We start from the raw sequence: 26,120 nt of genomic DNA, 5'->3' as shown, positions 1-26,120 counted from the left end.
TTTCTTACGGTGGAAACGGAAAAAAATCTTGTTGTTGCCTTGATTCATTCTCGCCTTGACTACTGCAACGCATTACTAATCGGTCTCCCTCTCACTAAACTCTCCCCCCTTCAGTCTGTTCTTAATGCTGCAGCCAGGCTTATCTATCCATCCAACCACTACACTGATGGTACTAGTCTGTGCCAGTCACTTCACTGGGTGCCCATCCACCACAGAATACAGTTCAAACTTCTGACCCTCACCCACAAAGCTCTCCACAGTGCTGCACCTTCATATATCTCCTCCCTCTTCTCCATCTACCACCCTACTCATGCTCTCCGTTCTGTTAGCGACCTAAGATTAATAACCTCCATAATTCGTACCTCTTACTCTCGTCTTCAAGACTTTTCTTGAGCTGCACCTACTCTCTGGAATACTCTGCCCCGGAATACTAGGTCAATTCACAACTTCACCTTCAAACGTGCCTTAAAAACACATATTTTCAGGCAGGCTTATCAAGCTACCTAAAATTACTTTTCCCAGACTAAACCTTTCCCCCACCAAACCTGAAGCAGATAGTCCGGCACCACTCCTGTCAGTTCAATAATGGCTCAAATCCTACTTATCACAATCAACTACCTTATGTGTCACCCCCAATTCCTCATAGATTGTAAGCTCTTGCGAGCAGCCCTGACTCCTAGTGTTTCAGTTGCATATTAGTCAGTTACTTTTGTTTTGCACACGAACCCTATGAATTTGTAAAGCGCTGCGGAATATGGTGGCGCTATATAAATACATTTTATTATTATTTATTATTATAACTATGCACATAATTTTTTACTGGATCTGTGTGTGAGTTAATGGTTATTAGTATAATACTAGTAGTAATACTAGGAGGGCCGTGTGATCTCTATTTCCCCCATTTGCCCCCTCTTTCCAGTACATGTTATCACACTCTTTTGGGGGACCGTGTGGTTTCTGCCAGGAATATGCATTCTTAGTCAAGTCTTTTAGTAGTATTTTCTAAGCAAATATGATATACCCCTAAGTTATGTTTTTGTATGTTATGTGATTTTGATGCTTCTAAAGCTATTTTGATATTTTTTTAAAATATTGAGGGTCTACAGCCTCTATTCCTTCTGAGGATTCTTTTGTAGGTTCTCCAGAATACAGCAACACTCTTTTTGTCATAAACTGCTGTTTTGGGATACACCACGGCTCAGAAGCGAAGGAGCAGCATCTGGTTTCTATAACATGGAATTTGTTAAAATGGTTTTTAAGTGCACTAACAATTATTATTATTTTTTTTGTTGACTGACTTTTTTGCGGGTACATTTGGCAATTTTATCAAATTTCTTTGGAAGTGGAGGTGGGCAAAAATTTTAATTCTGTCAATGCTTTTTATTAGAATTTTGTTAGGGGTTTACCATGTGGTATATATGATATGATAACTTTATTTTGCAGGTTGATATGATTATGACGATTCCAAATTTATATAGTTTTTTCATGTCTTACTACTTTTGCATAATAAAATCACTTTTTATTTAAAAACTGTTTTATCTTGCATTGCCATAACATACTCCATAACATTTTTATTTTTCTGCCAACGTATGGCTTGCCAGACTTTTTGGGGACATAATACTTTATCATCACTTTATATTATGTTTTTTGGGAGGCGAGGTGACAAAACAGCTGTTCTAGCATTTTTTTTTAATTTTTTTATGGCATTCACCTGATATGATATTTTTATAGAGCCTGTCATTATGGATGCAGCAATACCTAATATGTCTATTTTTTTCTTTTTTTCTTTAGGTTTACACAATAAGAGCATTTTATTTTTTTAATTTTTTTATGTGTCCCCATTTTCTTAGAGCCATATTTCTTTTTTTTTCTGGGGATGGTCTTGTGTGAGAGGTCGTTTTGCAGGATGAGTTGATGATTTCATAAGTACCATTTTGGAGTACATATGACTTATCGATCGTTTGATATTATGTTTTTTAGGAGGTGAAGTGACAAAAAAATAGCTGTTTTGGCATATGGATGTGGGGATAGCAAATCTTCTTAAAAAAGTTTCTATATTTTTTTTTTTTAGCAATTTTTAAATGACTTGATAAGGAGAAAGTGGCACTTTTTTTTACCTGCAACTTTTATTTTCTATTTGTATAAAAAACTTTTTTTAAATTTTTACTTTATATTTTGTGTCCTCCATAAGGTCATACAAGACCTTTTGGGGAGTTTTAAAGGGGTCTTGCAGCGATTTATATTGATGACCTATCCTATCTACCTGGGATCCTGACTGATCAGCTGTTTGAAGAGGAGGTGGCGCTCAATTTGGGGTCATCAAATATAAATTGCTGCACAAACTTTTTAACATTACATTTTTTTTACTGCCGATTTCTCCTGTAACTGAGGCTGACATAGTAGCCCCAGTTACAGGGGGAGAGAGAGGCTGTACAGCATAGGCGTGCGCAGCCTATTTCATTAGGGTGTGCACCCTAAAGCACAAACATGCTGCGCGTGCGTGCGTGTGTGAGTATGTATGTATATATTATATACATACATACACACACACACACACACACACACATACACAAATACACTCTGCACACATACAGACCCGCACTATCAATCTAATGAAGGGAGAAGAAATCAACTTTAAACTTACTCTATTTTTTGCCCTATAAGACTCTCTGGCCCATAAGACGCACCTAGGTTTTAGAGGGGGACGATAAGAAAAAAATATTTTTCCTTACACCTCAGGTCAGACCACCAGTCAGACCCCCAATGTTAATCAGACCTCAGCTGACAGCCCTAATAAGACCCCCAATGTTAGTAAGACCCCAATAAGATATCAGATCAGACCCCCAATCAGACCTCAGCTCAGACCCCAATGTGAATGAGCCCCAATCAGACCTCAGATAAGAGCCCCAGTGCATCATATCAGCCCCCCAGCAGCCTTTCTTCAGCCCCCAGTGACTCATATCAGCCCCCCAGTGCCCCTCTTCAGCACCCAGTGCCTCCATCAGCTCCCAAATAAAATAAAATAAACACTTACCTTTCCTGCTCCGCACGCTGCCGCTCCTTAGTGCCTACGCTCGGTAATCCTCTTGTACAGTCTGCTGTGTGGGCGCGCACAGTGTGAGGTCACAGCGCAGCCTCACACTGCGCGCAGCCTTCACAGTGGAGAGCCGAGGACCGGGAAGAGGGGAGTATAGCGCTTTCATCGCTTCCCGGCCCTACTTACAAACGAGACGGCAGTGCAGCACGGAGGTGATAGAACCTCAAGTCGGCCTGATTAGGGTGTGCCCAGGCACACCCGGCACACCCCGTGCGCATGCCTATGCTGTACAGCACTATGCAATGCTGTACAGCCTCACTGAGGGGCTGATCTAGATCTAGGAAGACCTGGCAGCTCACTGGGGCCAGAAGAGGAAGCGTCATCTCGCTTCCTCAGCTGTATACACAGTGCTCATTCAGCAAGAAGGCAGGAACACTGAGGAACCATTCCTGTCTTCACTATGGGCTACCCTGCGGTCACTGATATCGGGCCCCGTATGCAGCTGCGATCTCTGAACAGATGTTCCAAAACTGGTTAACAAAAACTAGAATAAAATGCAGAAGCTGTGTGTGAAAAATTAAATACAACATTATTGCTTCCATAGAAGGATAAGAAGCAGCCAAGCGCAGGTAATCAAGTGCCACTGATTAATTGACCTTCAACAACTCTGACCACCTCTATGAAAGGAGGTTTTTGGTAGTTTGACATGTCTGAATGCACCAGACAAGCAAACACCTCACAACAACTGTCAAGTACACTGGTTAAGGGGTGATGATTTGGGTTTGTTTTGCAGCCACAGGACCTGGGCACTTTGCACTTATTGAGTTGACCATGAACTCCTCTGTATATCAAAGTATTCTAGAGTCAAATGTGAAGCCAAGCATCTGCAGTACCCCCAGAACATGGTACTTGCAAATTGTTCTTGATTTGAAGTTAGTTAATCTGTTCAAGCTTTGTATTATGCCATGTACGTATATCTCCAAAAGCACACTCAGCAGAGGAAATCAGCTTTCCCCACTGAGGGAGGGGCTGTCTATATAGTATTGCATCAGTTGCTTCAATTTTTGTTTAGCCACAGAGAGAGAAGGCTATAGACTTTGCTGCTTGTGGAAGGATTAACAGTTAACACAACTTTCACACTTAGGCCTCATGCACACGACCGTTGTGTGCATCCGTGTCCGTTGTTCCGTTTTCCGTGATTTTCTTCGAACCTATTGACTTTCAATGGGTCAGTTGAAAACTCTGAGAATGCACCGTTGTTCATCAGCGTCCGTGATCCGTGTTTCCTGTCCATCCAAAAAATATGACCTGTCCTATTTTGGACTTGAATGGGTCCGTGAAAAAACACGGATGCACACAAAATTGACATCCGCGTCCGTGATCCGTGGCCATAGGCTACTTTCACACAGATGGATCCGTAGATCCGTCTGCATAAAAGCTTTTTCAGAGCTGAGTTTTCACTTCGTGAAAACTCAGATCCGACAGTATAGTCTAACACAGAGGCGTTCCCATAGTGATGGGGACGCTTCAAGTTAGAATATACTAAGAACTGTGTACATGACTGCCCCTGCTGCCTGGCAGCACCCGATCTCTTACAGGGGGCTGTGATCAGCACAATTAACCCCTCAGGTGCCGCACCTGAGGGGTTAATTGTGCGTATCATAGCCCCCTGTAAGAGATCAGGTGCTGCCAGGCAGGAGGGGGCAGACCCCCCTCCCTCCCCAATTTTAAATTCATTGGTGGCCAGTGCGGCCCCCCTCTCTCCCTCCCCTGTATTACATTCATTGGTGGCCAGTGCGGCCTAGCCTCTCCCCCCCCCTCCTAATTAAAATCTTCCCCCCATATACTATGGCCCCAGTTGTGCCCCCATCTTTATATTATGGCCCCAGTTGTGCCCTCATACATATACTATGACCCCAGATGTGTCCCTATACATATATTATGGCCCCAGTTGTGCCCCCATACATATATTACGGTCCCAGTTGTGCCCCCATACATATACGATGGCCCCAATTGTGCCCCCATCTTTATATTATGGCCCCAGTTGTGCCCTCATATATATACTATGACCCCAGATGTGTCCCTATACATATATTATGGCCCCAGTTGTGCCCCCATACATATACGATGGCCCCAGTTGTGCCCCTATAGATATATTATGGCCCTAGTTGGTGGCAGCGGAGAGTTCCGATCGGAGTCCCAGTTTAATCGCTGGGGCTCCGATCGGTAACCATGGCAACCAGGATGCTACTGCAGTCCTGGCTGCCATGGTTACTTAGCAATTTTAGAAGCATTATACTTACCTGCGCTGTCTGTGACCGGCCGGGCGCTCCTCCTACTGGTAAGGTCTGTGCTATAGGCAATGCGCCGCACAGACCTTTCACTTACCAGTAGGAGGAGCGCCCGGCCAGCCACAGACAGCAAGGTAAGTACAGGGTGGGCCATTTATATGGATACACCTTAATAAAATGGGAATGGTTGGTGATATTAACTTCCTGTTTGTGGCACATTAGTATATGTGAGGGTGGAAACTTTTCAAGATGGGTGGTGACCATGGTGGCCATTTTGAAGTCGGCCATTTTGAATCCAACTTTTGTTTTTTCAATAGGAAGAGGGTCATGTGACACATCAAACTTATTGGGAATTTCACAAGAAAAACAAAAGTTGGATTCAAAATGGCCGACTTCAAAATGGCCGCCATGGTCACCACCCATCTTGAAAAGTTTCCCCCCTCACATATTAACTTCCTGTTTGTGGCACATTAGTATATCACCAACCATTCCCATTTTATTAAGGTGTATCCATATAAATGGCCCACCCTGTATAATGCTTCTAAAATTGCTAAGTAACCATGGCAGCCAGGACTGCAGTAGCGTCATCATATATGTATGGGGGCACAACTGGGATCGTAATATATGTATGGGGGCACAACTGGGATCGTAATATATGTATGGGGGCACAACTGGGGCCATAATATAAAGATGGGGGCACAACTGGGGCCATAGTATATGGGGGGGATTTTAATTAGGAGGGGGGAGAGGGGCGGCCGCACTGGCCACCAATGAATGTAATACAGGGGAGGGAGGGGGGGGCGCACTGGCCACCAATGAATTTAAAACTGGGGAGGGAGGGGGGGTCTGCCCCCACCTGCCTGGCAGCACCTGATCTCTTACAGGGGGCTATGATATGCACAATTAACCCCTCAGGTGCGGCACCTGAGGGGTTAATTGTGCTGATCACAGCCCCCTGTAAGAGATCGGGTGCTGCCAGGCAGCAGGGGGCAGTCACTTACACAGTTCTTAGTATATTCTAACTTGAAGCGTCCCCATCACTATGGGAACGCCTCTGTGTTAGAATATACTGTCGGATCTGAGTTTTCAGATATAACAGGGACTCCTGACTTTACATTGAAAGTCAATGGGGGACGGATCCGTTTGCAATTGCACCATATTGTGTCAACGTCAAACGGATCCGTCCCCATTGACTTGCATTGTAAGTCAGAACGGATCCGTTTGGCTCCGCACGGCCAGGTGGACACCAAAATGACTTTTTCCTTCATGTCCGTGGATCCTCCAAAAATCAAAGAAGACCCACAGAAGAAAAAACGGACACGGATCACGGAACCCGTTTTTGCGGACCGCAAAAAAAAACGGTCGTGTGCATGAGGCCTTATACAAAGGTTTGGCCGAAAGTTGGACAATCTGCATCCCTCACTCAGAAATTGCAGAGCTCATTGTGAGACTTTTTGCATGTGGATGGTTTGTAGTCTTTGGCACCTACCACACTTTCTTGCTATGTGTGGATGGTTTGTAGTCTGGGATGCCTACCACATGTTACAGCTTGTGTCACAGGGCGCCGGCGGCGTCCTTCTCCCCTCATGCGCCGGCATCCTGGGATAACACGGCGGCAGTTACGATCGCTGTCTTTTTCTGTAGCGCCGAGCAGGGAGCCGCTCTGTGTCCTGGTTGCCGGGGTAACGGGGGGCGGAGTCTGCCCAGCAGCACGCTTCTTCTCTGTGCAGCCGGCGTCCCCCGTTCCCATGGTTACAGGGGCCTGAACGCCAAGCTGGCCACTCTGCGCTCGGCTACACACATGGGGGAGGTCATGTGATGCTGGCCACGTCACATGACCTCTGCTCTTCACTATATAAACAGGCAACCTGCTAGCCAATGCTAGTTGTTATTGTGTACCCAGTGCTATTGGATTTTGAACTGTGCCCGTATTGACCCGCTACTGTTTGCTCGTTAGTGAGGTTAGTGACCTCTTGGCTTGACCTTCGGCTTGTTACCTGACCTGTTCTTGTTCATTCCTCCGGTACTTATTTACTCTCCTGGTATTTGAACTCGGCTTCTCCTGACTATTCACTGCTTTCTCCATTTGTACTTCGTCGCCCTCTTGGTATTGGCTCGGTCCGTTCACTATCCGTTGTTTGTCTTGTCTGTCTTCCCAGCACGTATATAAGCTAGGGACTGCCGTCCAGTTGTCCCCTGTCATCAGGACTTGTGTGGCAAGTAGGCAGGGCCAGGGGTGAGGGTGGAGCGCAGTGGTCACTATCCTTCCCCCCCCCTGTGTGTGCGTTAACGTGACCGTGACACACAGGCTGTGCAACTTTTAATATTCGGCAAATGAAAGACACTAGAATGAAATACGCCAGTCTAATCTTGCGCCTAAAAACAGACGAGTTTGATAAATGCGCCCCAGAATTTCCTGTAAGGTATGATATGTTAGAAAAATACAGCATTAATTGGAAGTACATTTGTCTAATTTATGATACATATTTATTCTCTGAAGTGTCATTGCAGCGACCGGGTCCGCAGGGGAAACGCATGAGGCTACGGTGGGCCGATGAGGGTAGTAGTTCATGCACTTACGGTTAGCAGAGCCTCCCTGGGCCGGCGTGCAGTGATGAGGAAGACAGCACTAAATCCTCTGGGGCACTCTCGATTGCAGGGAACACCCTCCAGATGGAAGTTGAGGTGCCCTTGATGGTGTAGGTGTTTAAGGTGCTTTGGTGGCTGGGCCCCTGTGTTCGTGACCCCAGCACCGTAAGGTGCAAATGTTGAGTGTAGTAGTAATGAAGAGTCAGTTGTTGTAAAACAATTGAACATTTACTTGAATCAATAGTCTCAAGGCAGATGTTACAGTCCATCAATAAAGTGCATTCATATAGCATAAGTGATGTCTCCGAAATAAGTTCACCTGTATTCCACTTATCAGGTTTAGGCAATTGTCAGTTGAGGAGTTCTCTTTAAGGCTGACACTTTACAGGCAAGACTTCTGTAATTATTCTAATTCCAAACTATAGCACTCTGGTACTAAATATGCTGTTTTCTACCTATCTTGAGCTGTCCAATAAGGGCGTTCTCCCTTGTGGCAGGCATCAGTCTTCTGCTACATTATTTGCAGGATTCTCTCCTAAAAAGGCTTAGGTTTTCCACTATATCCCGGAAGTCTTCTAGTGAATAAGGACAATTCTGCGCACAAATTATCAATTTGTGTCCCGGCACTTGGAAAGTTACTCTCATGTACTTGTGCTGATGAGGTCCATAAGATAGATTCAGCTGTAACCCTCACTAGGCTTGCTTCATATTTAGACATAGACTTACTGTCTTGTGCTTGGTTGCTGTGTTTGTCTTCTCCAGGCTTGATCAGGGCCCATACACTTGCTTCTACTCTCTCACTCTGACTCTAACATAACCTCCTCTAAACTAGACACACCCCAGCTATATATATTATGTGGTGCTAGCACCACCCAGGGGCGAATGGGTGAAATGACAATGTCAGCCTGATAATAGGAAATACGATACAATGCAAATTCATAGGCAGATGTTTAAAGTGTCCCATTTACACACATATGTGGGACGCTGCATCAAGCTCATTAAAAAACATGAAAGAGCTTTAGAGACTTGCAATCAAAGGGTGCCTTCACACGTGGCAGATTTTGTGGCAGAAAATTCTGCGACTGAAAACCAGTTCCATTTACCTTAATGAGATTGCAGAAATCCATGTACTTGCCGCCCCATTCAAATGAATGGAACTGATTTTCAGTCGCAGAATTTTCTGCCACAAAATCTGCTGCGTGTGAAGGCGCCCTAAGAATATTCAAATGTTCCATTTTAGGCACCTTCATTTCATCTTTTTACTACAATATCAATTATACATTGCGGATTTCCCATTTTTAATAACATGCAAATGACCATCAGGAAGCAATTTACATTATAAGGAAGCTGGATCAATTGGCCAAAGTACAATGGGCAATACAGTCATGGCAGTAACTACTATACAGCAGATAAAACTAAGCTGAACCTTGTGATTCCACTAGCCCTACCCAATGAGTATGCACAATGAAGCACAAAGCGATGCTCCATGCACACAACTGTATGTATTTTGCAGTCTGCAAAATCTCCATTGGGAATATAATTTATCAAAGATTGGCTTTTTATGCCGGTTAGGGAGAGTTCACTTTACCATTATTTTTCCATTCTTCTGCTCCATCAGAACAGAAAAAGAAGAAAAATGTAAAAAAAAACAATGTTTTTTTTTTGAGAATTTTTTTAAATCACCCCCCCTATTCTTAGAATAAAAAAAATACATAAATAATAAAAATTAAATATCATGGGCATCACCGCACCCAAAAACGCATATACAATTAACATATAAAAATATTTTTCCAATACGGCAAATGGCGTACTGGAACTATAAAAGTTATGGGGGTCAGAATATGGTGCGGTCAGTCTTATCCAATAGATTCCAGAACTGTAAAGGTTACATGACATCATAAATCAATCTAATGTTATGTGACCGGTCAGCGCTGGGAGGTCAGGACGGCTTCTCTCGCTGACACACGCTGCGAGTCCAATGCGTGTTACTTGCTTATGTGAAATGGAGTTAATTGAAGCAGGAGTGGAATTTTATAACACAGGACACATGGGGGGGGGGGACTTATCAAAACTGGTGTAAAGGAAAGCTGACTTAGTTGCCCATAGCAACCACTCAGATAGATCCTTTCATTTTCCAAAGGAGCTCTGAAAAATTAAAGGTGGCATCTGATTGGTTGCTATTGGCAACTAAGCCAGTTCTACTTTACACCAGTTTTGATAAATCGCTTGCATAATGGCTCTCTGCCAAATAGCGTATAGGGCATGATAGAATATGCCTGCTCGGTATATGATAAGATGTTCAGACTGTCCTTATGTCAGACCACAGATATCTTTAGGACATTTTCTACTCCCTTTTCCTGAAAGCAACTTCTCAAAATATTTTTTGAATCTGCAGCGTTTGATGCGTTTTTCATGCTCGTGAAAAAAAACTAAAAACTGAAGGTTTACAAACAACATCTCCTAGCAATCATCAGTGAAAAACACATTACATCGATTACATCCGGATGCAATGCGTTTTTCACTGAAGACCCATTTATGCCTCATTCACACGTCAGTATTTTGGTCAGTGATTTCCATCAGTGATTTTGAGTGAAAACCAGGTGTGGCTCTAAATACAGAGCAGGTACAGATCTTTCCCTTAGGCCTCATGCACACAACCGTTCCGTTTTTTGCGGTCCGCAAAAAACAGAAGCCGCCTGTGTGCCTTCTGCAATTTGCGGAACGGAACGAACGGCCCATTGTAGAAATGCCTATTCTTGTCCGCAAAACAGACAAGAATAGGACATGCTATATTTTTTTTGCGGGGCCACGGAACAGAGCAACGGATGCGGACAGCATTCCATATTTTTTGCAGACCCATTGACTTGAATGGATCATTATTTGCGGGCAATAATAGGACAAGTTCTGTCTTTCAGCGGAACAGATATACGGAAATAAGGAAACGGCAAAGCATACGGAGTACATTCTGCTTTATTTGCGGAACCATTGAAATGAATTGTTCCGCATACGGACTGCAAACAGAATCCACAAAAACTGAACGGAAACGGAAAAAAATGAACCTTCGTGTGCAAGAGGCCTTATACCTTATGTCTGTGGAGGCTCCACACCTGGTTTTGGCTCCTAATCAGTGACCAAAACACTGACGTGTGAATGAGGCATTACTTCTATGGGGCCAGAGCTGCGTGAAAAATATAAAACATCCTGCAATTCTCACGCAACGCAGAACTGAGGCACGAAAAAAAACGCTCATGTACACAGACCCATTGAAAGGAATAGGTCAGGAATCACACTATACCCTCCATCATCCCCTTGCTGTTTTCTCCCACACAACTTTGATATGACAAGCAGTGGACTGGGCCGACCCTGCTGATGGATTTAGAGCGTCAACCAGCCCATTCCAGGATCACATGGGTTTGACATCATGACCATTTGGGCGGGGATTCTGACAGAAGGGATCATGGGAGGCCTGGTCGTGATGTCAGAGGAAATCCAATCCCCACAGACAGCGCAGTATCATGACTACTCTCTAGTCTAGTTCAAGACAGAGAAAGTATTGCAAGTACTTTAGTAAGTTGCAAAGCCTGGCAGGTGAAGGATTGGAAATACTTTAACAATGGCCTATCTGTGATCCCCAGGGAGATAAACAGCTGTCAGAGGGGTCTGAGGGAAAATTAGGCCTCATGCACACTACCATATTTTGAATCTGTGCCCAATCCACATTTTTTGTGGATGGCACACAGACCCACTTATTTCTATGGGCCTTAGGCCTCATGCACACGACCATTCCGTTTTTTGCGGTCCGCAAACCGTTGATCCACAAAAAACGGAAGCCGCCCGCGTGCCTTCCGCAATTTGCGGAACGGGCGGCCGTCAATATAAATGCCTATTCTTGTCCGCAAAGCGCGGACAAGAATAGGACATGTTATATTTTTTTAACGGGGCCGCGGAACGGAGCCACGGATGCGGACAGCACACGGAGTGCTGTCCGCATCTTTTGCGGCCACATTGAAGTCAATGGGTCCGCATCCAAGCCGCCAAAACGGCGGCTTGGATGCGGACCCAAACAACGGCCGCGTGCATGGGGCCTAAGTCAGGGGAGATTCTTGTCAACTGTAACAGGTTTTACTTTTTATGCGACTGAATGATCTCAGACGTGTAGCACATACAGTAAAACTTGCCTATATGACAACAGAGAAATATTCTGTACATTGCACCGACCTAAAGGGAACCACAGGCAGCATAAAATACAACAGGCTCCGTGGTTAGACTGCAGAGAACACAATGACCTTCTTCAACTTCCCAGTTAAATAAGGACACGGCACTCCTCGAATGCATAAACAAAACCCATTTATTGGATGAGGGTCGGTCACAGCTTTATTGGAATGATTAATTTTAACCGAGTTGTTCTCCAAACGCTGTAATCATAACCAAGGAGGAACTAAACGGTATGCCAACCGCCACTCCCGCTGGGAAAGTCCGCCCCTCAGCTCCACCACCTCATCTTCAACCAACTGCCAGCTGTGACTTCAAGAGATTGAAAGCAGTAAACCCTGCTAACAAGAAAAACACTTAAACGAGCGCCACAAGGTAAATTACCAAGGGGGGGGATGTTTTACACTCAAATGCTGCAGAAATGTGGAGGAGCTTGGCTGATCTACCGGTATGCCCTGATCTGCTTGATTGGCTGGCTGGTGCCTGCCCAAGGAATTCAGTGTCTTAGGCCTCCTGCACACGAACGTTTGCAGGCCGTTTCGTACATTTGGGACCACAATTTGCACGGGCACCATCCGTACGTGGCCGCAGATGGATCCAGACCCATTCAACTTAAATGGGTCCGTTATCCCTTTCGCAATGCAAAAAAATAGAACATGTTCTATTTTTTTGGCGGAGCAGAAATATGGACATACGGAATGCACACAGAGTAACTCCCATTTTTTTTGCGGACCCATTGAAATGAATGCTTCCGCATATGGTCCACAAAAAAAACTGAAAGAAAATACGTTTGTGTGCATGAGCTCTAAGGGTTTGAGTTTTTATTTCTTGTTTGGTGTTTTTGCCAGATTTTTTATTTTATTTTTGCTGCGGTTTTTGTGGCTGTTTTCTTGGTGTCTTTTTGCAGAGATTTAGTAATCCTGTAGATGTCGGAAGCTTAGACTGACTGTCCAGACCTGCACCAGATTTATCACCGGGGCTCAGTTTGGATGATACATGTGGTGCAGGGAGAGACTCGTTTCTCTGACTCTGTACCAACTACTGGATGACTTACTTTGAGACAGAATTTTTACACCAGAATTGTGGTGCAATTTTGTTGCAAAAATAGCACACGTTAATTTGTCCCCCTTTCCCACAAACCTCTGCGCCTTTTCAGCTAAGATCCACCACTCGGCGCATGTTGTAAAAGTGTAGCAATCCTTGGTGCTCTAAATTCATAGTGCCAGGTTTTAGACAGAATTTTGGCACCGATACATTAGTAAATCTGGATCAGTGTGTCTTACTACTAGTATTTACTTCATGGCATTTTCCCCGGAATACATTTCAGCGCTCCAGCATGCTGCATTTTTTAAAAGAAGCAAGAAAGGGAAACAAAAAAGCCTAATGAATAAAAACGCCATACAAATTTGTGTGTGTGTTTCATATTTTATATTTTCCATTGACCTTCAGCTAACATCAGGAGCTTTTACAGCAAAAAAAATAAATAAATAAAAACACAAAAAAAAATGCAGCTGTAACAAATGTGACTAATCACTTTCATTTCACGTTCTTCTGATCCATCAGGAAAAAACAGAACCCCCCACCCATATCCTGTATTTTAAGCTTCCGTTATGCTCAGTTATGCACATTTTGCATCCGTTCTAGCCATTTCCACCTGAGATCCATTATTTTAGACAGGAAAAAAAGTTCTACACCATAACGAAACAGTGATGTGAACCCAACCTTAGGCCTCTTTCAGACGCCCGTTGTCCCGCCGTTGTCGTATTGCGACCCACAATACACGGGGCACCGGCCGTGTGAATTCTGCATCACGGATGTGGACCCATTCACTTGAATGGGTCTGCAAATCAGAAGATGCGGTGCGGAACAGAACCACGGAAAGGAAGCACTACGAAGTGCTTCCATGGGGTTCCGTTCCGTGCTTCAGTTCTGCAAAAAGATAGAACTTGTTCTATCTTTTTGCGGAACGGACGGATCACTGACCCCATTCAAGTGAATGGGTCCGCGATCCGCATGCGGGTGGCCCGCGGTCGAGGCCTGTGCATTGCGGACCGCAGCACGGGCACGGCGGGACAACGGCCATGTGAAAGAGGCCTTAACAGTTTGTAACTAGGGAGCCTATTTCATGCTGCCCGTGGTTCCACTTTAAATTCTGAAATACTGATGGGGGGTTAAAAAAATAAATAATTTAACTCGCCTTAATCCACTTGTTCGTGCAGCCGGCATCTCTTCTGTCTTCATCTGTGAGGAAAAGGACCTTTGATGACGTCACTACGCTCATCACATGGTCCATCACATGATCCATCACCATGGTGATGGATCATGTGATGGACCATGTGATGAACGCAGTGATGTCATCAAAGGTCCTATTCTTCAAAAAAGAAGACAGAAGAGATGCCGGCTGTGCGAACAAGTGGATTAAGGTGAGTTATATTATTATTATTATTATTATTATTATTATTATTATTTTTAACCCCTCCTATTTTACTTAGCATTCTGTATTCAGAATGCTATTATTTTCCCTTATAACCATGTTATAAGGGAAAATAATAACATCTACACAACACCGAACCTGAACTTCTGTGAAGAAGTTCGGGTCTGGGTACCACAGTCAGTTTTTTATCACGCGCGTGCAAAACACATTGCACCCCACGCGATAAAAACTGAACAACGGAACGCAATCGCAGTCAAAACTGACTGCAATTGGGTACCTACTCGCGTTAGTTTGCTGCAACGCATCCGGACCTTATCCGAACACGCTCGTGTGAAAGAGGCCTTAGGAGTCGCAGGGGCCAACCAATTAGCCCTGGCACAGGGCTTTCTTTTGCAAGGTCACTACACACTGTCTGTACAATAAGGACACATGCACACAACTGGCTCTTTGTGCACCACATGACGGATGCAGACCCATTCACTTGAATGGGTCCGCAATCCAGAAGGTGCGGTGCACAATGGAGGCACGGGACCCCACAGAAGCATAACTGAGTGCTTCCGTGGTTTTCTGTTCGTGCCTCCGCAACACAAAAAAATAACAAAGTTCTATTCTTCAGTGGTGCAGTCAGATCACGGACCCATTCAAGTTCAATTAGTCTGCATCTGTCTGCAGCAGCCACATGGATGGTACCCATGCATTGATGTCATATATCTGGACTTCTCTAAAGCATTTGACACTGTACCGCATAAACGGTTAGTATATAAAATGAGAATGCTTGGACTGGGAGAAAATGTCTGTATGTGGGTAAGTAACTGGCTCAGTGACAGAAAACAGAGGGTGGTTATTAACAGTACACACTCAGATTGGGTCCCTGTCACTAGTGGAGTACCTCAGGGGTCAGTATTGGGCCCTATTCTCTTCAATATATGTATTAATGATCTGGTAGAAGGCTTGCATAGTAAAATATCAATTTTTGCAGATGACACTAAACTGTGTAAGGTAATTGACACGGAAGAGGACAGTATACTACTACAGAGGGATCTGGATAGATTGGAGGCTTGGGCAGATAAGTGGCAGATGAGGTTTAACACTGACAAATGTAAGGTTATGCACATGGGAAGGAATAATGCAAGTCACCTGTACATACTAAATGGTAAAACACTGGGTAACACTGACATGGAAAAGGATCTAGGAATTTTAGTGGACAGCAAACTAAGCTGTAAAAACCTGTGTCAGGCAGCTGCTGCCAAGGCCAATAAGATAATGGTTTGCATCAGAAGGGGCATAGATGCCCGTGATGAGAACATAGTCCTGCCACTTTACAAATCATTAGTCAGACCACACATGGAGTACTGTGTACAGTTCTGGTCTCATGTGAACAAGGCAGACATAGCAGAGCTGGAGAGGGTACAGAGGAGGGCAACTAAAGTAATGACTGGAATGGGGGACTACAGTACCCTGAAAGATTATCAAAATTAGGGTTATTCACTTTAGAAAAAAGACGACAGAGGAAAGATCTAATTACTATGTATAAATATATACAGAGATCTCTCCCATCATCTATTTATCTCCAGGACTGTGACGAGGGGACATCCTCTGCGTCTGGAGGAAAGAAGGTTTGTACACAAACATAGAAGAGGATTCTTTACGGTAAGAGCAGTGAGACTATGGAACTCTCTGCCTGAGGAGGTGGTGATGGTGAGTTCACTAAAAGAGTTCAAGAGGGGCCTGGATGTATTTCTGCAGCGTAATAATATTACAGGCTATAGATACTAGAGAGGGGTCATTGATCCAGGGAGTTATTCTGATTGCCCGTTTGGAGTCAGGAAGGAATTTTTTTCCCCCCTAAAGTGAAGAAAATTTGCTTCTACCTCACAGGTTTTTTTTTTTGCCTTCCTCTGGATCAACTTGCAGGTTAACAGGCCGAACTGGATGGACAAATGTCGTTTTTCGGCCTTATATACTATGTTACTATATATGAAACAGCATATTATATGTATTAAGCCTCATTCACACGTCCGTGATCAAATCCTTGAGCAGGTGGTCAGTGATGCATCCGTGAAGGATCCGTGTTTGGTCCGTGTGTCCGTTTCTTTCTGTCCGTGTACCATCCGTGTTTCACTGACACTGAACAGCTGAAAAATAATTTTCAAAGCATCTCTTCCTAATGATCCGTGAAACACGGATGCAACATGGATGCTATCCGTGTTGCATCCGTGGTTTTAACGGACCTATAGACTATAATGGACGTGATGGATCCGTGAACACAGACAAAATAGAGCATACATCCGTGCTGAAAACACGGACCGTGCTAAAACACTGATGTCCGAATACACACATTAAAAAGAATCGGGACGTGTGCTGTCCGTGAAGAACACGGACAGCACACGTCCGTGGAACACTGACATGTGAATGAGGCTTAATGGACATGATGAGTCTTCATTGTTAAAATGAGTCTTCATTGTTATGATTAAAAATATTACATTTTTAATACAGCCCCGAATGGTACAGTGTATGTTAACCACCTATTAGTATATATTCTTTTTTTAGAGGCTTTTAGGGTAAGCCTTTGTAACAGAGCACCTTAGTCCAGAAATCATGACAGGTGAGCCACTACATACATTTGATTATTCAACATATCTGGCCATAGCTACTGTGAAGGGGCCACATATCTGGGCATAACTACTGTGTGGTAGCATAAAGGGGAATAATTACTATGTGGGGGCATTTAGAGGACTGGGTGGGATTAGGTTCATAGCTATGTTTTGGGCAGAGTGTCCCTCTTTCTTCTTTTCAAAAGTTGGGAGGTATGGAATCCAGCCAGCGAAAGAAGCAATATGGACAATCACAATACATTAGTAAGTGTCTTGCACTGAAGTGAAACAACCGCTTTAAAGGGGTTGTCTGGGTTCAGAGCTGAACCCGGACACAGTGCAGTTTCTAGGTAAAATTTCTCTCAGGGCGAGTGTCAAAAAAACTCATATCAGAAGAGTACTTGCAACCGTCTCACACTATATATATATATATATATATATATATATATATATATATTTTATGCTTAAAGGGAACCTGTCACCGGGATTTTGTGTATAGAGCTGAGGACATGGGTTGCTAGATGGCCACTAGCACATCCGCAATACCCAGTCCCCATAGCTCTGTGTGCTTTTATTGTGTAAAAAAAACGATTTGATACATATGCAAATTTAACTGAGATGAGTCCTGTCCCTGAATCATCTCATGTACAGGACTCATCTCAGGATAATTTGCATATGTATCAAATCGTTTTATTTTACACAGAGTGGTACAGGAGAACTGCAGTATAAAGGAAGGCAATACCCTTAGAAGAGTAGTCATGAAATACAATCATCAATAATGTGCAAAACCAAAAAACGTCATGTTAGCATTTAATAACTAACTAAAACCCAATCACAGCAGGTCTCAACTAGCACACGGCAAGTAAATGTACAAAAACCAAGTAACATATAAAACCAGATTCAAAGCATAGATGGCAAGGCGGATTACTGTATACTGTACATAAAATGTATGGAGGATACACCATGCCGGACAATATAACCTCTGTGCCATGCTGTACAATAAACAGTATAACCCCTACACAGTGTAGCGGTATACTGTATATTGTGGGGCACAGTGTAGCGGTATACTGTATATTGTGGGGCACAGTGTAGAGGTATACTGTATATTGTGGGGCACAGTGTAGAGGTATACTGTATATTGTGGGGCACAGTGTAGAGGTATACTGTATATTGTGCGGCACAGTGTAGCGGTATATTGTGGGGCACAGTGTATGCTATATGTGTATAACAAACATATTTCACATGAAAACTTACAATTACTTGGCTTGGTCCTTGGGGATCTCGGACGCCACTTCCACACTTTGGCCGGGGGCTCGGTGGAGCTGATGTTGTGCTTAATCCTAATGAGAAAGATTTCATAATAAGGATTTGGAGAAAGGGCAGAGGTATAGCAGAGAAGGGAGAGGCTGGTGCTGCTACTAGGGGGTCATACCATGGGGGAGTAATAAAGCCCACCATAATGCCCCCCCAGTAGAAATAATTCTCTTTATAATGTGCAAAACATACCCCCTTGTAATGCCCCCAGTTGAGCTAATGTTCCCATAATGTGCCAATATAAAATACCCCTTCTCAGTGCCCCCGTAGATGACCCCATAGTGCTCCTCTCCCCCCTTACGCATAGTACCCACCATAATGTGTCCCAGTATAAAATGCCCCTATACAGAGCCCCCATATAAAATACCCCTTCTTTTTAGCCTCTGTAGATGCCCCTATAGTGCCACCCAATAATGTGCCAGTAATAAGTGCCCCAATAGATGCCCCCAATCATGTGCCAGTAAGATGTGCCCCCATAGATGCCCCCTAATCATGTGCCAGTAAGATGTGCCCCCAATCATGTGCCAGTAATAAGAGCCCCCCCACCATCATGTGCCAGTAGCCAGAGGGCCCCCCCTATCATGTGCCAGTAGCCCCCCTATCATGTGCCAGTAGCCCCCCTATCATGTGCCAGTAGCCCCCCTATCATGTGCTAGTAGCCCCCCCTTATGTGTCAGTAGCCCCCCCTTATGTGTCAGTAGCCCCCCTTATGTGTCGGTAGCCCCCCTTATGTGCCAGCAGCCCCCCCTTATGTCTGTGCCAGCAGCCCCCCTTATGTCTGTGCCAGCAGCCCCCCTTATGTCTGTGCCAGCAGCCCCCCTTATGTATGTGTCAGCAGCCCCCCTTATGTCTGTGCCAGCAGCCCCCCTTATGTCTGTGCCAGCAGCCCCCCTTATGTCTGTGCCAGCAGCCCCCCTTATGTCTGTGCCAGCAGCCCCCCTGTCTGTGCCAGCAGCCCCCCTGTCTGTGAAAGCAGCCCCCCTAATGTCTGTGCCAGTAGCCCCCCTATCATGTGCCAGTAGCCCCCCTATCATGTGCCAGTAGCCCCCCTATCATGTGCCAGTAGCCCCCCTATCAAGTGCCAGTAGCCCCCCTATCAAGTGCCAGTAGCCCCCCTTATGTCTGTGCCAGCAGCCCCCCTTATGTCTGTGCCAGCAGCCCCCTATCATGTGCCAGTAGCCCCCCTAATGTCTGTGCCAGTAGCCCCCCTAATGTCTGTGCCAGTAGCCCCCCTATCATGTGCCAGTAGCCCCCCTATCAAGTGCCAGTAGCCCCCCTTATCCCTTATGTGCCAGTAGCCCCCCTTATCCCTTATGTGCCAGTAGCCCCCCTTATCCCTTATGTGCCAGTAGCCCCCCTTATGTCTGTGCCAGCAGCCCCCCTTATGTCTGTGCCAGTATTGTAATTTTTACATATAAAAAATAAATAAACTTATACTTACCTCCTCCAGGATGCGATGCAGGCCTCTTTCGGCCTGTGTCCCTCGCTGGCTCAGGCGGCGCGATGACGTCATCGCGCCGCCTGCATCGGCCTCTGATAGGCTGCCAGCACTAGGCCGGCAGCCTATCAGAGGAACAGGGAGGGGACACACCTCTCCCTGCCCTGCCGCAGCACAGACATTTGTATCGCCGTCCTGAGGACGGCGATACAGATGAGATGACTTTGGAGATGAGTGAGCGCTTCCACAATGGAAGCACAGCGCTCATCTCCTGCTGTGCCCTGCCGGCGCCCCCCTTCTGACATCGCCCCGGCCCAAGAAACGGCCCTGCCCGGATATATCCCATTTTTCGCCAAGGCAGTCCCTCTGACATGAGCATTGGAACATTTTATGCGTCAATGCTATCCCTTGCCCTGCACTGGATTGTGCAGGGCAAGGACATTTTTACACTGCTAGGCGCAGTCAGGGCAGCGCTAAAGCCCGCCCATTAGTGCCGGTAATGTCACTGGCAACACTGCTAGGCGGAAGCAGGACAATAGCACCGCAGGCTTCCCGACGTGCACAGCACCATTGTAATCTATGATGCTGTGTGCTCCCGTGCGCACGATCAATGACGCTCCGGGACATATGGCCCGCTCACGGAGGGCATACTGTCGTGTGCATTGTGCAAGAGGCCTAACAGATACATTGCAGATTTTACAGAGCATAATTCCATCCTGAGAGTTAAAAAAAAATATCTCATGTACACATACAGAAAATGCCTGCACCAGAATCCACTCTGGGTTTGACTACACCTTTTAGGCCCCACGCACATCAACGTATTTTCTTTCCATGTCCATTCCATTTTTTTTTGCGGACCATATACGGAACCAATCATTTCAATGGGTCCGCAAAAAAAACTGAAATTACTCTGTGTGCATTCCGTTTCCGTATGTCTGTATTTCCGTTTAGCAAAAAAATAGAACATGTCCTATTATTGTCCGCATTACGGACAAGAATAGGACTGTTCTATTAGAGGCCAGCCGATCCGTTCCGCAAAATACGGAATGCACACGGACGTCATCTGTATTTTTTGAGGATCCGTTTTTTTTTTTTGCGGGCCGCAAAATACATACAGTAGTGTGCATGAGGCCTTAAGAGGAGGTTTAAATCCTGAATTTGATGAGTTGTATAATGAATGTGTCACTTTGCAGGTTGTTCCTTCCCTGTACATGGTATCAGGTGGTTTGTGCAGTGTGGAGAAAGGTCTGTGCTTTCCCTGCCCTGTCTCCTCCTCTAACAACCAGCCCCTGACCGTTTAAGAATCCTCCTGAGGAGTACTTGTCACACTTACCTCTTGCCTGGGATCACAAGTAGAAGGTAAGAGCCTGTACTGGTGGGGGAAAGGAGATGAGAGAGAGACCCCATTATACTGATGCTTTCTAATGCACCCTCAGAGCAGTCAGTGCTGGACTTTCCTCCTAGTTGTAGGAGAGTCGGACTGTCTCCATGAGTAGTATTAGTAATCTCCCGACTATTTACTCTGAACAAATCTTATGTGAAGTTAAATGAATCATAAAACTTGGAAACTTTCGGCTCTTCCCATCTGTAGCTGGCTGCACGTCTATGATTTCTGTGCTTCTCCCCTATGTGGAGGTTCTGACTACCCCTCCTTGCAGTAATCTTCCATTAGCCACATGTTATATGCGCAGGGCTAGCTAGTGTCGTCTAGTCATGTAGTATGTCATTGTATAGTTACTAGTGTTAAACGAACTTGTGGTTTCAAGTTCGGCGTACAAGGTTCGGGTTATCTAAGAATTCCATTATGGATTCCGCTTCCGCTAAATTATGGTCGGTGTTAGCAGAATCCACAACAGAATTCTTAGATAACCCGAACCTTGTACGCCAAACTTGAAACACAAGTTTGCTCAACACTAATAGTTACATATGCCATTCCATAATAAAGCCACCTGCACATGAATGCGGTCGAACGCACATAAGATCCCCACCAATTTCCGGGTGGATTTATGTGCGTTTCTGCTGCATATCTGCACCAAATTCTTCAATGTCTAATTGCGGTTTTTGGTGTGGATTTGATGCGGTTTTGCCGAAGATCTTGCCCTTTCATTGAAACAGATTAAATCCGCAGCTAAAACCACAAACATAATTGACATGCTATTAAATTTGAAACCTGCGCCGCAGGCCAATTTCTGAATGGAAGAAATCTGCAAAGTGTACATGAGATTAGTGTAATCTTATACACTTTGTGGTACTATAATACGCTGTATTTTTTCTGCACGAAAAACCGTACATATTCCGCAACGTGTGCAGTTGGCCTAATAGCACGGGGAGGGGCGTATTTTTTTTTTTTTTCCGGAAGAATCCCACAACGGTGAGTCCAGCAGGAAAGAGAAGTATAAGTTACTGCTTTATACTTCCATTCTCTTTAGATTAATTCTGCATGAAAAACAGCACAATTTTCACAAAAAAAAACAAAACTTATTCACATATTGCAGCTTTGATCAGTGCAATGTATTTGTAAAGTACAGATGAGTCCTCTCTCTTACCTGATCTCCAAACTGGAAGTGGTGTCAATTTTGTCCTGACAGAAAAACATCATATCGCGAGACTGTAACTAAACTCTAAAAAGCTGCAATACACCTCACAACCACTGGGCGGTGAGTGATCCACATGTAGCTTATTGTTTAAGCTGCAGAGAAGCTAGCCTCAAATAGGAGATATTTAGCGGCAGACCTAGCTAGATTTGGTGAGATCTATTGAGAATATTAAATGTGCGAAAGTCAAACACATGAGAATAAAGGAACACTAAATCCAGAATCCAAATATCATCTGTGATACTGCCTGCTTAGTGGTGTATGTAATCATATCATGTGAGATACTGTCTATTTAGCTGCGTATCTAATCCTATCATGTGTGATACTGTCTGCAGAGTTGTATATCTAAGCCTATTGTGTATGATTCTGCCTGCTGAGCTGTGTATCTAATCCTATTCTGTGTGATACTGTCTGTAGAGTCATGTACCTCTGTAATTCTACCTTGTGTGATACTGTCTGCTAAGCTGCGTATCTAATCCAATCATGTGTGATACGTTTTGCTAAGATGTGTATCTAATCCTATCATGTGTGATACTGTCTGCAGAGTCGTGTATCTGAGCCTATCGTGTGTGATTCTGCCTGCTGAGCTGTGTATCTAATCCTATTCTGTGTGATACTGTCTGTAGAGTCATGTATCTAAGCCTATTGTGTGTGATACTGCCTGCTGAGCTGTGTATCTAATCATATCATGTGTGATACTGCCTGCTGAACTGTGTATCTAATCCTATTCTGTGTGATACGGTCTGCTAAGATGCGTATCTAATCCCATTACGTGTGATACTGCCTGCTGAACTGTGTATCTAATCCTATTCTGTGTGATACAGTCTGCTAAAATGCGTATCTAATCCCATTACGTGTGATACTGCCTGCTGAGCTGTGTATCTAATCCTATTCTGTGTGATATGGTCTGTAGAGTCATGTATCTAAGCCTATTGTGTGTGATACTGCCTGCTGAGCTGTGTATCTAATCCTATCATGTGTGATACTTTCTGCTGAGCTGCGTATCTAATTCTATCATGTGTGATATGTTTTGCTAAGATGTATATCTAATCCTGTCGTGTGTGATAATTTCTGCTGAGCTGTGTATCTAATTCAATCATATGATACTGCCTGCTGAGCTGTGTATCTAATCCTATTCTGTGTGAAACTGTCTGCTGGTCTGTGTATCTAATCCTGGCATGCGTGATACTGCCTGCTGAGCTGCGTATCTAATCCTATTAGGTGTGATACAGTGGCTCATTTTACATTCGCAGGTTTTTCTGTCTCTATCATTCTTACAATGCCCTCTAGAGAGGAAGGTTTTATCTTAAGGAACAGATATGAGCAGGAGGTCAGATGGAGGGAGAGATGAGAAGTTCCTTGCTGGGTGCAGGGGTTTTCGGCAGTGCAGGAAAATAGGAGTAATAGTTGTAGAAAGCAGAAACATTGTTTGCAGTGTATATTTCATTAGTTACAATTCTGGTATAATTTGATTTTGGGCACTTAGTAAGGGTACTTTCACACTAGAGTTTTTCTTTTCCGGCATCCTCAAATGCTTTCAGTCACATCCAGATCGGCAGATCCGGCAGGCAGTTCCGACGACGGAACTGCTTGCCGGATCACACTGCCGCAAGTGTGAAAATAGCCTAAGTTTGCTTTTTGGGTGAAGACCAATGTCTCAGAAGAACTAAAGCCTTACATTTACACTTCTAGGTGTGAACAATAGAGGAGGGGCTGAATTTAACTTAATCAGGGACTAATTAAAGAACAGCTGGATACAATGGTGAATAGTCAGAGCAAACAGCTAATAAAGAGACTGGGCATGGACACTGGAACCTTGACATAAGCAGTAAATATGAGACCTGGACACTTAGATGATGGGACATTTGTGAGAAGCTGTAATGCTAAATGCTAACATACCAGGGCTAAACACAGCCGATTCTCAGCCAAAGCCAGAAGTATAAATCCTTCCTTTAGGCTGCGTTCACACGGGCGAGATTTCCGCGCGGGTGCAATGCGGTAGGTGAACGCATTGCACCAGCACTGAATCTGGACCCATTCATTTCAATGGGGCTGTTCAGATGAGCGATGATTTTCACGCATCACTTATGCGTTGCGTGAAAATCGCAGCATGCTCTATATTCTGCGTTTTTCACGCAACGCAGGCCCCATAGAAGTGAATGGGGTTGCGTGAAAATCGCATGCATCCGCAAGCAAGTGCGGATGCGGTGCGATTTTTCACGCACGGTTGCTAGGTGACTGTCTATACACTGTATTATTTTCCCTTATAACATGGTTATAAGGGAAAATAATAGCATTCTGAATACAGAATGCTTAGTAGGTGATCAATTGAGGGTTAAAAAATAAATAAATAATTAACTCACCTTCTCCTATGGTTCGCGTAGTTCTCCCGGTCTTTAGTTCTTTAAAAAGATAAACTATGGGCTAAAGGACCTTTGGGGACGTCAGATCACATGCTCCAATCACAGGGTCCATCACCGCGGTGATGTACCATGTGATTGGAGCATGTGATCTGACGTCCCCAAAGGTCCTTTAGCCCATAGTTTATCTTTTTAAAGAACTAAAGACCGGGAGAACTACGCGAACAAGAGGACAAGGTGAGTTAATTTTTTTTATTTTTTAACCCTCAATTGATCACCTACTAAGCATTCTGTATTCAGAATGCTATTATTTTCCCTTATAACCATGTTATAAGGGAAAATAATAACATCTACACAACACCGAACCCAAACCTGAACTTCTGTGAAGAAGTTCGGGTCTGGGTACCACAGTCGTTTTTTTATCACGCGCGTGCAAAACACATTGCACCCGCGCGATAAAAACAACATCGGAACGCAATCGCAGTCAAAACTGACTGCAATTGCATTCCTACTCGCGCGGGTTTGCCGCAACACACCAGGACGCATCCGGAACTAATCCGGACACGCTCGTGTGAACGCAGCCTTACTGTATATTTCTAATTCCTTTCCAATCCATTTCTGTAGGCAGGTCTACTTCAAATCCTCATCCAAAAAACTTTATGTATTCTTGCCTTAGTGCATTCACATGACCATATTTTTGGTCTGCATCCGATCCACATTTTTTGAGGACCCATTTATTTCAATGGGGGCAAAAAAGATGTGGACAACACCATATGCTGCCTGCATCTGAATGTTTGTTCGGTTACCCTCCCCCCCCCCCCCCCCCCCCCCCCCCGCCAAGAATATAGATCCTGTCCTATTCTTGTATGTTTTGCAGGGGAAATTCTCCATTGGCAATACAGGGTGGTCAATATATATTTATTGGCAAAGCACGCAATATGAGGGAGGTCGAAAGAGGATTATATACTGGCCCTACAGGAGCATTAAACACTGGAGCCAATATATATATATATATATATATATATATATATATATATATACACACACACAGACACTTCAGGGCACAGTACAGGGGAGTTATAACTGCAGAGGGCATTAGCACTACATGGGGACCTGCAGGGGCGGCATTATAAATACTGAGGGCACTATGGTGATATTACTACTTGGGAATCGTTGCGTTGCTTGTTATTGAAGGAGACCGCTGCTATTACATGTAGTGATCTCCTTCATACTATTGGGAGGAGCATACACTAATGC

General features: G+C 44.5%; 1 protein-coding gene across 1 annotated transcript in view; it reads left to right on the top strand.

The window, feature by feature from the left end:
• Nucleotides 1-21,149: 21,149 nt before the first annotated feature.
• The window catches only part of GGT1 (gamma-glutamyltransferase 1), a 118,292-nt gene continuing 113,321 nt past the window's right edge, over nt 21,150-26,120 (top strand). Inside the window, exon 1 of the mRNA XM_040416415.1 lies at nt 21,150-21,268. The gene's annotated coding sequence lies outside the window, so the exon portion shown is untranslated. The remainder of the gene's footprint in view (nt 21,269-26,120) is intronic.

This window comes from Bufo bufo, chromosome 2, assembly GCF_905171765.1.
Source record: "Bufo bufo chromosome 2, aBufBuf1.1, whole genome shotgun sequence".
NCBI classification, from domain to species: domain Eukaryota; kingdom Metazoa; phylum Chordata; class Amphibia; order Anura; family Bufonidae; genus Bufo; species Bufo bufo.
The sequence above is the reverse complement of the archived record's forward strand: the minus strand, read 5'-3'. Positions and strand labels throughout refer to the sequence as shown.